The sequence below is a fragment of the Thunnus thynnus genome, chromosome 12 (genome assembly GCF_963924715.1).
Source record: "Thunnus thynnus chromosome 12, fThuThy2.1, whole genome shotgun sequence".
Lineage (NCBI taxonomy): Eukaryota > Metazoa > Chordata > Actinopteri > Scombriformes > Scombridae > Thunnus > Thunnus thynnus.
In genome coordinates, this window is record NC_089528.1 from 1,943,906 (window position 1) to 1,956,596 (window position 12,691).

At 37.8% G+C, this 12,691-nt stretch overlaps 1 pseudogene; it reads right to left on the bottom strand.

Annotated features, from left to right (window-relative positions):
* Positions 1-680: 680 nt before the first annotated feature.
* On the bottom strand, positions 681-2,191 carry LOC137193489 (piggyBac transposable element-derived protein 4-like; annotated as a pseudogene).
* Positions 2,192-12,691: the final 10,500 nt, after the last annotated feature.

Genomic DNA, 12,691 nt, shown 5'->3' on the forward strand with positions numbered 1-12,691 from the left:
TCAGTGAGAAGTTACATTTAAAAACACTTTTTAATCTATTCTGTCACACAGTTTCTTAACTTTTGTGTAGTCTTAACATTCTGTAACTCCTTCCTTGTCCTAAGGGTCAAAAATGACCTTCCTTCACTAAACCCCTCAAGTAAAGCAGCTTCATTGACTTTTAAACCCCAAATCTATTGCATGAAGAAACAACAGTCATTCATCACAAACTTTGTGAATGTCTGGGTTTTCTCTTTTCACAGTGAATGCATTTTATTGAAGGGAAACAATAACAGTCTTGAACTTTTTTGGCAACATAGTGATATATTCTTATATACCATACAATGAGGAATTCATCTACAAAATACTAGTCTTCTCCCACTTTTTGAACCATTGCCCCCACCTGCAAGGTGTATAAACAACAACAATAAATAAGAATAAAATAAGATAATAGATACAAAATAAAATGTGAAGAACAGTCAACACTAATTAGTGTGTGTGCATGGACTTTGCAGATGTGTTTCTCACATGTGCAGCATGTAGTATTTGTTTGCCTGCCCCAGCTGCAGCCTCAGGTGAATCAGGACAAGATTCAGCTCCCTGAACAGCTTTCACAAGCGCTGCAGAGGCTTCTTTGAATGTGTGAGGTTACAAGTGCCTTTCTCAGCTGCTCCAGGAACACCCTCCTCTTCTTCTGCTTATCAGGCATCCAGGTAGGGTTGATCTTGTTCTGCGGCAGTCATCCTCCTGCAGCTGTAAGCTCCAATCACTATGCCTCCTTTGCTGTGGTTGTAGTCGAGGATGATGGCTGACTTCCTGTCCTCACGATCACTAATCTCAGCCGTTTTGTGCAGTGTGCTCAGGAAGACCACATTCTTTATCGCCTTTGTGAGGTAAGAAACTAGAGTGGTGCTGGGGGTGAAGGCCTCTCTCCACCTTGTACTGAGGAGTACGGGGGGAGCTCAGGCTTGTTCTTTCTAACTGTGCCGACTATGGTGATCTTCCTCTTCAGGAGCTGCTGGCTGAGTTTATGAGAGGGGAAGAAAATGTCACACATGACACTGTGTCCTCTCAGTCCATCTATCACATCAAGCACAACCTGAATCCCCTGGTTCTTCTCTGGGCCTCCACTGGTCGGCTTCCTTGTGTAGACTAGTATCTTCCAAGCATAGCTGGATTGTGCGTCACAAGCCACCCGTATCTTGATGCCAGACTTTGCTGACTTGCTGGGCATATACTGATTATCAGTAATTAGTATCAGTGTCACAGAAAACAATCACATAAATCAATGGTGTTACAGCAATACATAATAAAATTAACAGTGAAAATCATTTACATTACAGATATGAAAATAAAAATGTACCTTTGAATGTAACCGGTTGCTCATTCACTGTTATTTCAGGCCCAGGTTTGTAGAGGTCTGGCAGACACTCCACCCACTTCTCCCAGACCTCTTTTACGGCCACCAGTTTGTCTCTCACATGTCTTGCAGGTCTTGACTCACAGTTATCAAATCATAGCATTCTCGAGAAAGTGGGAAAGACTCTCAGTGTCACCGTGGCGTGCATCCCAGAGACTAGATATAGCCTCACCTCAGGACCTATACACACCTGCTAAGATTAGCAGCTCTATGTATGCAGGTCAATCACATTCATCCTTTTCCAGCTGTCTCCATATTTACAGAAACCCTCCAAATTTGTCATCTCCAGGATGGTTTTTTTGATGGTTGGTGTGATGAACATGTAGAATGTTGAGGCGATGTTCTGGGCGTGTCTTGTGGGCACTGGCTTCATCCTTATGACATTTGGACATTTGCTGCCATCCTGCCCTGGTGGTCATATGGTGACAAGGACCCTGATATTTTGCAGTTCTTGGACATAAATGTCTCTCTTTCAGCTTGGGGGATTTCTTCTTCATTTGAAGATGATGCATCGTGCTCTAGGTTGTATTCTTCCCCATCATCTTCTACAGATACCTCCCCCTCCTTTGTTTATTTTATCTAAGATTGTTTTTATTTTGTATGTGAACTTTTTTTTATAATGTTTCAGAAAATGTGCTTAAGCGATTGATAAAAACTGTAATCGAGGGAACTAATTAAGTATTTTTCAAGGGAACAAAATTAGGGGAACAAAACTTGTAATTAGCACTTGAATTATTGGAGTAATATAAGGATGTATTTTTAATTTTAGGGCACAAATTACAAATATGACCGCAAGCTCTGTAGTGTCTCCAGTTGGTGAAGAAAATGGTTGGTGTATATGAGCCAGAAACCACCATGGTTGAACAAAGGAAAGAAGATCAAACCTCATCAACAGAAAATCCAGGGCAGAGGTGTACACACGCTTTGATTGACAGATGATCTGTGTGAAATATGAGCAACAACATCACAGCAGGAAGGGATTACAGTTTTTACAGCTAACATGCATTTCTCAATACTGATTTCACTTTTTTAAAGCCCTTCACACAGTCAGCACAACATAAGTCATAGTGGATTAAACTGTGGATCACTTTCCATTGCTTTGTCACAAAATACATTCAATCAAAACCCATGAACATAACACAACATTATTGTAAATTAGACTGCAATTTCTATCTACATCCAAAAAGAAATACAAAAATTAATACATAAATTCCTAATTGGAATGTGAAATACAACACTGAGTGCCCCCATTTCATTCCTTGGTGACCTCTGTGAAAGACTTTTAGTTTAGTAATCATGTGGGACAATGTGGTATTTTGGCTTCTCTTTCAGTTCCAGTGTTTTCAGCCTGTCCCAGCATGCTGTCACTTTTCCTTCCACCTCACTCTCCATTCCACAACACCACAGAGGAACTCTTCTCAACCAGCCACATGATCACATGTCCCTCTTGGACGTGATGAATGCTGGATGTTTGGACATACCTGCAAAAAGATTCTTCATAAGACAGGGTTGACTAGCACTGTTATAGTTCTATATCTGTAGTTATTCTATACATACATAGTAGGGATGTACAGAGAGCCCAGTATTTGTATTTGTATCTGTATTTGTTGAGGCAGCAAAATTATTAGTATTTGTATTTGTATTCGAATAAAAGTGGAAAGAGACTTAAAAATCCTGTTCATGTTTTTATTACGCTTTTAATTTTAGAAAATTAAAGTGTTACAATAAATATTCATGAATAAACTACCCTACAAAGGAGGCCCCCACACCGGGTCTCAAACCGGAGTCTCTCAGATCATAGATAGACGTAACAGCGGAGCAGAGGAGAGACACTGAGATAGTGATGTAACCAACCTGCATGCTGGTATTTGACTTTTTTTTTTCTTCCCAAAACCAAATATTTTTTAAAAATATTTGTAAGAAACAAATATTCGTAAAAAAAAAAAAAAAAAAAACACTATTTGTGCTTTGCCGAATAACGTATTTGTATTTGGGTGCACCCGTAATACATAGTATAGTATACACACATATAGTGAATATGTATCGCTTTGTATTGCATTACTGGAATTATTCTAGTTTAATTTGTGCCCTTGGAATCACTCAATGCAAAAATGTCAAAAAAATAAAAATATAAAAGCCCATTGAAGCTTATTGCAGCATTTCTAACTGTGACATACACTGTAAGGTAGCACCATCCCAACAGTAGAAGAATAGTTACAACTTTTGTTGTAATGGAATCCTGGTTTATGCAAAATAAATAAGCCACTTTAAAGACAATAGTGATACATATGCTACCTGTTGTTAGTGTTTTTTAGGTCACTGTGTTGTGAGTTTTGTTGTTGGGAGTGTTCTGGTACCAGAGTTAATCCTGAAATGTGGATCAAGTGTTTTGGTTGCATTCATGCATTTTGGATGAAATGAAATGTGCTGAGCTGCAATTTGGTTAAGACAGCTGTTTACAGAGAAATGTGTGTGAGCAGTTATAAAACTGTAATACCGAAGATGTAGAAAAAATTACAAAAGGCTTTGCCATTATAAGGGCAAAGTCTTTTTTAATAAATTGAGAATATTATAATATGTTGAGACATATTTGTGTAAAGAAGAATCCACTTATGGAGGAGACAGTACAGAGCTCCTCCATAGGCTGCCAGTGAAGTCTCTGTAGATTAAATGTTGTCATCAGACCATTATGGAGCAACAGTACATTTTAATACCAGGTTGTTAATTGAAAGAGAGAGAATGACCTCCAAGAGCCAAAGTGGAGAGAAAGAAGCCAGAGATTGTCTAATAGAAAACTTCCCCAGGGTGTTAGAGACAGTGGTACTTACTGCCAGCCAGATTCAATCAGCACCATCAGATTAAAAGAGACGAAGCAACACAGTTTTAATTAGGGCATTTTAAAGTATGATATTTTGTTGGAATAATAATAGCCTTTGCTTGATGGTTAGTGAGAAGATGACAGAATGTGGAGAGAGAGAAGATAATGGAAAGTAAAAGGAGATGGTCGTTATGCATCAGGTCAAGGTCATATTAGTGTTGTAACTCCATGCTACACTCATTTGCTTTTTATTCTTTTAGTATCTGCTAAATGTCATACATGGAAGATTTGTCTTTCATTATAACTAAAAAATAGTCACATTGCAAATCTTTTCAGGAAATGGATTCATATAATTACTAACTAAACAAATGTCTTAGTTAATGATGCTATTTCTGAAGAAAAACTAGAAATTATACAAGACTTCTCATCTTTCATCACCTTTTTTTTTTTTAAATAACATAATAGTTATCACTTTCAAGTTTGAAAGGAAACAGAATATTCTTTCATGTCTCTATGGGGAAATCACAATTATTATTACATGTGACAAATAAAGGATGTGAATTTGTCATGTAAAACACATTTCACATGTTTATCACATGTGGAAAACATGTAAAGCGTTCACATATATAGACACATGTGATTTTCAGACATTTCACATGTGATAAATTCACAAGATGTAGGCACGTGTCCGTTTCCGATTTTCAATTGAAATGTGAAAACAACATATTCACAAGTAATTTCACACGTGCCTTAAGGCCCTGCAGCACAGAGTACAATAAATACATCAACCACTCCATTTAGACACTTCAACAAAAATGCTAAACAATAGTAAGACACACATCCATACATGGCTACTGCACAAACCCTTGACCAGAAGCACTTTATTAGGTTACACTTACAAATGAATGTCTACAATAGTTCATTCTACATTGGGAAAGCTATATGTTCACAGTAGCCTCTGTTGGTTTGGTTGCTAGTCTTCCTGGGGTCCATAAAACCACACAAGACTCTAAAATGTGTTTTTCTTATTGTTTCCTGACTGTGATGTTGTTCTCGTCACTGTGCAGACTGATGATGATGATGATGGTGATGATGATGATTCATCTGCTGAAGGAGGAAAGTTCTTTGCTCATCTTAAATCTGGAGTTTTCAGTGAAGTAGGAGACATGTTGTATCCATTTGTTATACTTTATTTGCATATTCATTGATTTTGGATTTTTCAGTGAGGGAGCAGTAGAAGGGATCTTTAGCAATTGTTAAAAAAAATTAACATTATGAATATAAAATCCAGAAAAAGTAAAATAAAATAAAATCAACACAAATGAATATAAAGTGATGTTCTATCCCAGGATTAGCAATTATTGTTGTCTTTTCTTTCACTTAGAAGGAAACATGAAGTAAAACAGGAATATAACATTAATTATGTTAGATACCACATGTGTCACTTCACATCTGGGCGATCCCATAAGAAGAGTACAAAAATCAGCATACATAACTTTATCAAAGATAAGAAGAGGCCCAACACAAAAATCCAGGCAGAAAAGCAGCCAGTATCACAAACTCTTAGAAAACTATAATATTTGAATGTACTGGTTTATCTTTATGGCTCTATAGAGGATTCTGCAGACATAAAGAACCTTCTCCAGTTACTTCAGCACACATTAGGACTAAACAGCAAACAGATTTTGTTCAGTTTGCAGCTCAGCTTTGGCCTTTCCGACAGATGTTTCCCAAACTTAAAAAACAAGACACAGCTCTGCCTCCTGCTAAAGAACCCCTGTGTGTGCTGCATCCTTTCTCTAAAGAGGAGAAAGTTAGGGAGGCCATTTAAAATTAAAAAAGCAATGGAGCAAAACCTTCTTTTGTCAGCCAAGACTGCTGTGAACTCATGCAGGACCGAGCGCCGGTCCGGGCTGCCAAGCTCCGCTGGAGCCAGGGAGGCCCGTCAGTCTGGCCTGCAGGCTGCTTTCACACCGGGTTTATCCACGGCACAACGATCAGGAGGATTAAAGCAGTAACTGATAGCAACAAGCCTGCTCACGGCCTTTTGAACATGCTGTCAGAGGCCAGGACAGAAACACACACCGAGTGGTGCTGGAGGAGCAGAGAGAGGAGGACAAGGAGTGTGTCCAGGTAGGATTCAAATTCCGGCTTTTTGGGGACTGGGGCTGAAGATCTATGAGTTTATGGTGTTGTCCTCTGTATCTTGTAACTCTGATATGGACATCACGTCATTTATGTGGAATAAATTCTTGCCATGCATACTGACATATAAACTTTGTGTGTGTGTAGAAGGAGTTTTAACGGTGAAATAAGCACTGAGGTTCAGCTAACAGTGTGTAGGGATGTAGCTGAGGATAAACTCATTATATCACAGTGGAAGTTCATTTATATGAGATACATTCAGTTTTGTAAAATGTCAATTTATATGAGTTATGTTGTTTATTCTAAAAGATAGATAGAAAATCCATTATTTTAATGATTGACTTTGGCCTATAAATAGATTGAAGATGTTTTGTGGTCTAGGTTGTCAGGTTTAAAACTGACAGTCATGTCTGCAGTGGCATCAGAGGTGTCTGATGACTCATAACAGATGTTGCTTTTTACAGCAGTTTTAGAGGATATATATTTGACATTCATGTTTTCAAATGAATACCATAATACCTCTCTTTTAGTGCAGCCACAGAGGTCGTAAATGATCATTGAAACCATGTTGGCTACATTTGAGATGCCTTCAGATGAAGTCTCTCAACCTCTAAACCCAAACCAGTGTTTTTTTTAAGCATCAGCATCATTTTGACCTGAACATATCTGCTCTGTGGATTTCAAGACAGTCTGCTTGGAAAATATCAGAATCCTGATTGGCCTTGAATCTGATGTACATTGAATTAGAAATATAGAGACAAAAACAAACAGTATAGGCCTACCAGTGTGTATCATTAAAACATACGTTAAAACTACCATTACTGAAAAAAATCATTATGTTTACCTGCAGTATGTTGAAATATCCACAGTATTGGGCATAAAAAATATATAATAAAGACATGAGTTTATATAAAAAAAATATCTGCATGGAAGAAGGATTTAAACAAAAGTGCAAAAGCAGTTCATAAGGTCTGAAACACTTCACTTACCTCAATATACAAAGGTTTACTCATATGAATGTTCAAATCTCTCAAGCTTGTCATTGTAGGTCTGCTTCTCACCATGTAGTATAAGGCCTGCAAGGAAGGAAGATGACATGACGTCTGGCTATGCCTACAGTCATCTTTGATTTCACATTTGCAACACAAATCAGCTTGTTTTGAGATTTTGTTCTCATGTAGTGATCTGCTTCAGTAACCTCTGACAGTTTTTTTTCTGTTTTGAGAAAAGTAAGTCTTAAAGAATATGAAACCAAGAGACAATATCTGACAGCTGTTTTTGCAATTTAATGCTCTTCTACAGAGATCAGAGAATGAAACATGCATACAAATCATACACTGTACATGTTTGTGCCTGACACAAAAGCTTTCTGTTTCTCTTGGTGATTCTTTGGCTTGTGATCATCACCAACCGGAGGTCACAGTTCAACCTGCTTTTTCATTTCCCACTGCCGATCCGTTAGAGGCAGAGTGTGTGTGATTATTGTGTGGCCCTGCACTAATTCCCCCATCCCTGCGTAAACAGAGCAGACAGAGCGGAATAGGAAGTGTCCCCTAACCTCGGCGCTCCCCTCGTCCCTCCTCCCCCTCAGGGAGGTTTTGTAAAGCGGACAGGAAGCTGATGGTCCCGGCTGACCTCTGCTTTGTCTCCCGGCTCATCTCACATCTGGGCACCAACACAATGTAGGAGACAGCAGCATTCAGAGTGTCACAAAGCCTGCCTCTCATCTTCAGGGCTGCACATTCACCAAAGCCTAAGCTATGGAAATGATATTAGAGATGTTGTTGTTGTTGGTTAGTGTGATGATGAGGTGCTCATACAGGTCATCAGTCCTCTCTACTCCCTGATGGGAAGTGATTTCAGATAATATAGCATCAATATGATATGATACGTAATTCTTCAACTTCAGTTTTGCTTTCCATACATTTAACAAGGTTCTTGGTATAGTTGTAGTTTTATGTGGAATCAGGATGATTCACAGAATCGAATGATTTATTGAAATAAGGATCTATATATCAGATTCAAAGCCCAGAGTGGTACCTAAAAGCTTCTTGCTGCTTGCTTGTGATCTCAAAGGATTCTATCAAGCACTTTAAAGAGTTCTTTTACAACATCATAACCACAAGCTCTCTCTGACACCATCTAACATTACATCATATGAACTATTTATATAATGATCAAAACTCAAGACTAAAATCATACCTTGTCATGCCAAGATGTCATACATGCTAACTACTGTACATTCATAATGCAAACCATCTTGAAAAATAATATTATAATAAGAATGACGTCATATATATATATTTGTAAAAAGCCGCATTTTTATTGTATTTTTTTTACATCACTCATTGAAATGGAATCATACAGTCATGAGTGAGTGTGTTCGTTTGACTGACTACTGCTGAGAGAAAGAAGATAAAGTCAGCACGTGCGCAACATTTGATGCTTTTATTGTATTTGTTCATTTGAGCTTCAGAGTTTTCTATTGTTTATATGACTTTTCATTTTCATTTCATTTAATATAGGCTATTTTAAATCAATGTAACACTTGCCTGATGGTTTGGATAAACATAGCGCGGACTGTGTGTAGATACTGAGGCGTCGCGTTGCCGTCACCAGCAGTGAAGAAGATCATAAACGGCAAAAACACGTGACTGATCACAATAATCCAGCGTTTCAAATGCCCAAATATATCAACACGTTCTAGCATCATATATTTATTTTGGGATCATTTGAATATATTCTTTTAGTTAGCTTGACGTCTCATTGGCTGCTTGGAAGAATTACAACCTGCCTCTAGTATTAGATGACGTTTTTATTCTAAACTGTCCTGAGCTCTTCTCTTCAGAATGAGCTCAAATGTGCAAAAAATAAATCACTGACAAAATCCTAATGTTTCTCACGCGGCCAATCAGCATGCTATACATTATGTCTACACATTAGACAGCAATACATGAATACATTAGCTTCATTAATTGTTGTAGAGATTTAATTTTGAGTGAGATTTATTTTAAAAAATAAAGAAAAAAATCAGAAATTTATAGGAACAATACTTTATTTAAAGACGCACACTCAAATGACATAGTAGAAAAAATATTTATAAAAACAAGAGTCAAACTGGTCTATAATTTCAATAATGGCCAGCTGAGAAATAATTTACACAAGAAGCTAAAGCTTATTAATGTTATTCAGAAATAAGGCCTTTATCCCGCCATTCTGCAGACAGACTTGTGTCAGTGCTGGATGGAAGACACACATCATCCTCTACCAGCCAAATGAAAAGCTGCCCACATGGCAGCGCTCTATATCAGCTCTATATCAGCTCTATATGAGCTCTATATCAACTCTATATCAACTCTATATCAACTCTATATCAGCTCTATATCAACTCTATATCAGCTCTATATCAACTCTATATCAGCTCTATATCAACTCTATATGAGCTCTATATCAGCTCTATATCAGCTCTATATCAACTCTATATCAACTCTATATCAACTCTATATGAGCTCTATATCAGCTCTATATCAGCTCTATATCAACTCTATATCAACTCTATATCAACGTGTGGCTTTGCCTTTGAGAGCATCCATCACTCGTCCATGTTAAGCTTTATGAAACTCATCAAAGTGTTTTTGTAGACTGACTCAGCTTCAGCTTCCTGGAAACAGAGTTGGACGCTCTGGTACTGGATTCATGATTTGTTTGTTTTTATTTTTATTTTTTTTATTTTTATTTTTTTGGGTTCATTTTCAAATAGAAAATAGCTGGCACACTTTTAAAATGTTCCTGATCATAAATGAAGCTGTAATCAAATTTAAATGTCCATAATTCTTAAGTTAATATCTATAATAGCAGTCTGTGTCAAATACATATTTGCAGCATGTAAGTGTTAGTGGACTGTAAAATAAGAATTCAGTTTACATATGATCAGCAGGAGTCACCTCACTACCTCTAACCTCATCTGCAGTCCTGAATATTGAACAGTTAGTTCTAATGATCCCAACAAGGCTCCAAAAATAGTTACCGTAAAAAAAAAAACATGAGCCAGGAAGACAGAGATGCTCAGGAGGAAACAAGCTGTAATAGATGATATAATAATAATAATAATAATAATAATAATAATAATAATAATAATAATAATAATAATAATAATAATAATAATAATATATACATTGCTTGCGTTGATGTATGAGGTTGTATAATTGTATAATAGGAGCTCATCATCCTGTTTTTCTAATCAGATCATCGACTTCTTTAATGAATGAGACAGTTTTTCAACCATGTCAGCATCTACAGGCTGTTTGAGTATTTTCACATTTTCACATTTCAAAGGGGAATATTTTTGAACCCGCATTTATCTGATGGCATCTCATGATTTCTCTTTCAAAGGAATGGGAAGGTGTGTCCATCTTTCTGACTAGTACTGTATGTAATGTAATGTCGCTCTCAGTCTCCACAATGTCAGGTTTATCTGAGTATTAAAGAGAGGAAGCTTTGAGAATCTAATCCTCTGATCTAAAGCAAGAACATCCCTTCAACTGCAGTGACACAGCAGAACTTTTCAGTATATTTCCTCATTTTCATTATTATAAATGAAACATTTTTATTGTGCGCTGTGTTATCACTTTTATCTGAGGACTTCTTCCACCCCTGCACGCACAGCTGAAACCAGACTGTTTTCTTAGTTTCAGGAAAACTTTTAGAGTCACGAGGTTTTCCCCCGCCAACGGTGTGTCTTTAGAGGAAATAAGTCTGCTTTCAGTGTCTGCTGCTCCGGTCCGGTTCAGTAGAAACCACACCGAGCTGCTCCACAGCTCCTGCGGCTGATAGCGCTCTATACCCGGCTTACTGCAGGCTGCACACGGTGACACGGCACCCGGCAGCCTTCTGACCAAGCTCTACATTCAAATAATAAAAAATAAAAAATAAAAAATAAATAGTAAAACAAGAAAACAATTTTAATGATCCATGCAAAGATGACTTGTTATTGGCAGGTTGTGTGGCTGATGTTTTCTTTTGACTTTTGAACATTTAGTTTTTTCCTTTATATGGAAAACAACACGTGGTGTGTGATGGTGATAGTAGTATGAATGCTCATTATAACCGGCTTCCTTCATGATCCCAGACACGTGAATTTCAGAGGACAACTCCTGCTTTTTCAGTCAACTAATAAATATATTTAGCCTTTATTACTCACTGGAGAACTTTATTTTGGGGTTAAAACCCAGTTTATAGGCTGTTCAGTATTTACGCTTGGCACTGGTTTTAGCCCACTTTTTCTGCATATGGCGCGAAGAAGCAACAGATGTGTATTATAGTAGCAGACCTGGCCCATAAAAGTCTGTTAGGCCTACAGGTCAGACACACTACTCCATATGCAAACCTTCATATACAAGCACGTCAGAGGAGGCCTCGTGTGCTTTCTTAATTCACTGCTTTTAGCTGAAGTGAATAACCTACACACAGGCAGAGAGAGAGAGAGAGAGAGAGAGAGAGAGAGAGAGAGAGAGAGAGAGAGAGAGAGAGAGAGAGAGGTGTCACAGTTCAGCATGGACAGACATGACTGTGTCACCGACAGTTCAGTCTTCAGTGGCTCTGAAGCTGCGTTCAGGTACAACACTACCAGGCGTCTCGCTTGATTCGCGCATAGGCCGCAGGCGTGTGTTTATTGATCCCGAGCAGCCAGAGGAGGGAAAACACACTGACCTATAAAATGCTGTTGCCAGTGTGTACCTGCTCTATGAAATGACTTGTCCCCGCACATTCTCTGCTAACTGAGGATTTTCATCTGAAGAAGAATCATCATCCTGTGTCTGTTCTCCTGCTCTCACATCTTTCCACTGACTATATTACTTTCTGTTTACTCTACTCATCGTCTCATAAAGGAAACATTTTCAATGCAAATAGAGCCTATAAGGACAAATGCATCAAACAGGCTGTCTGAGCTTAGAGAACATATAGCTCGGGTAGAGGAGGGCAGTTAGAGCACAATCAATCAAACAATTTATTTATAGAGCGCCAAATCACAACACAAGTCATCACTTTTCACACAGAGCAGGTCTAGACTGTACTCGTGTTACATCCACATTTAAATGGAACATTAATAATGTAGTCAACTATTTGGCGGTTCTGCCGTTTATAGGCCTACTTGTTTATTAGAAATGATCTAGCCAGTTACCTTATGGTGGAGTGAAATGATCCTAAAAAGCGATGTAAAAACAACTGCACATGCGCACACTCAACATTATAGTTTATTTTCAAATGTATTTTTTTTTAAATGACTAAAATGTACAACCATCAAATGAGTCTCATGTCACAGTGATATG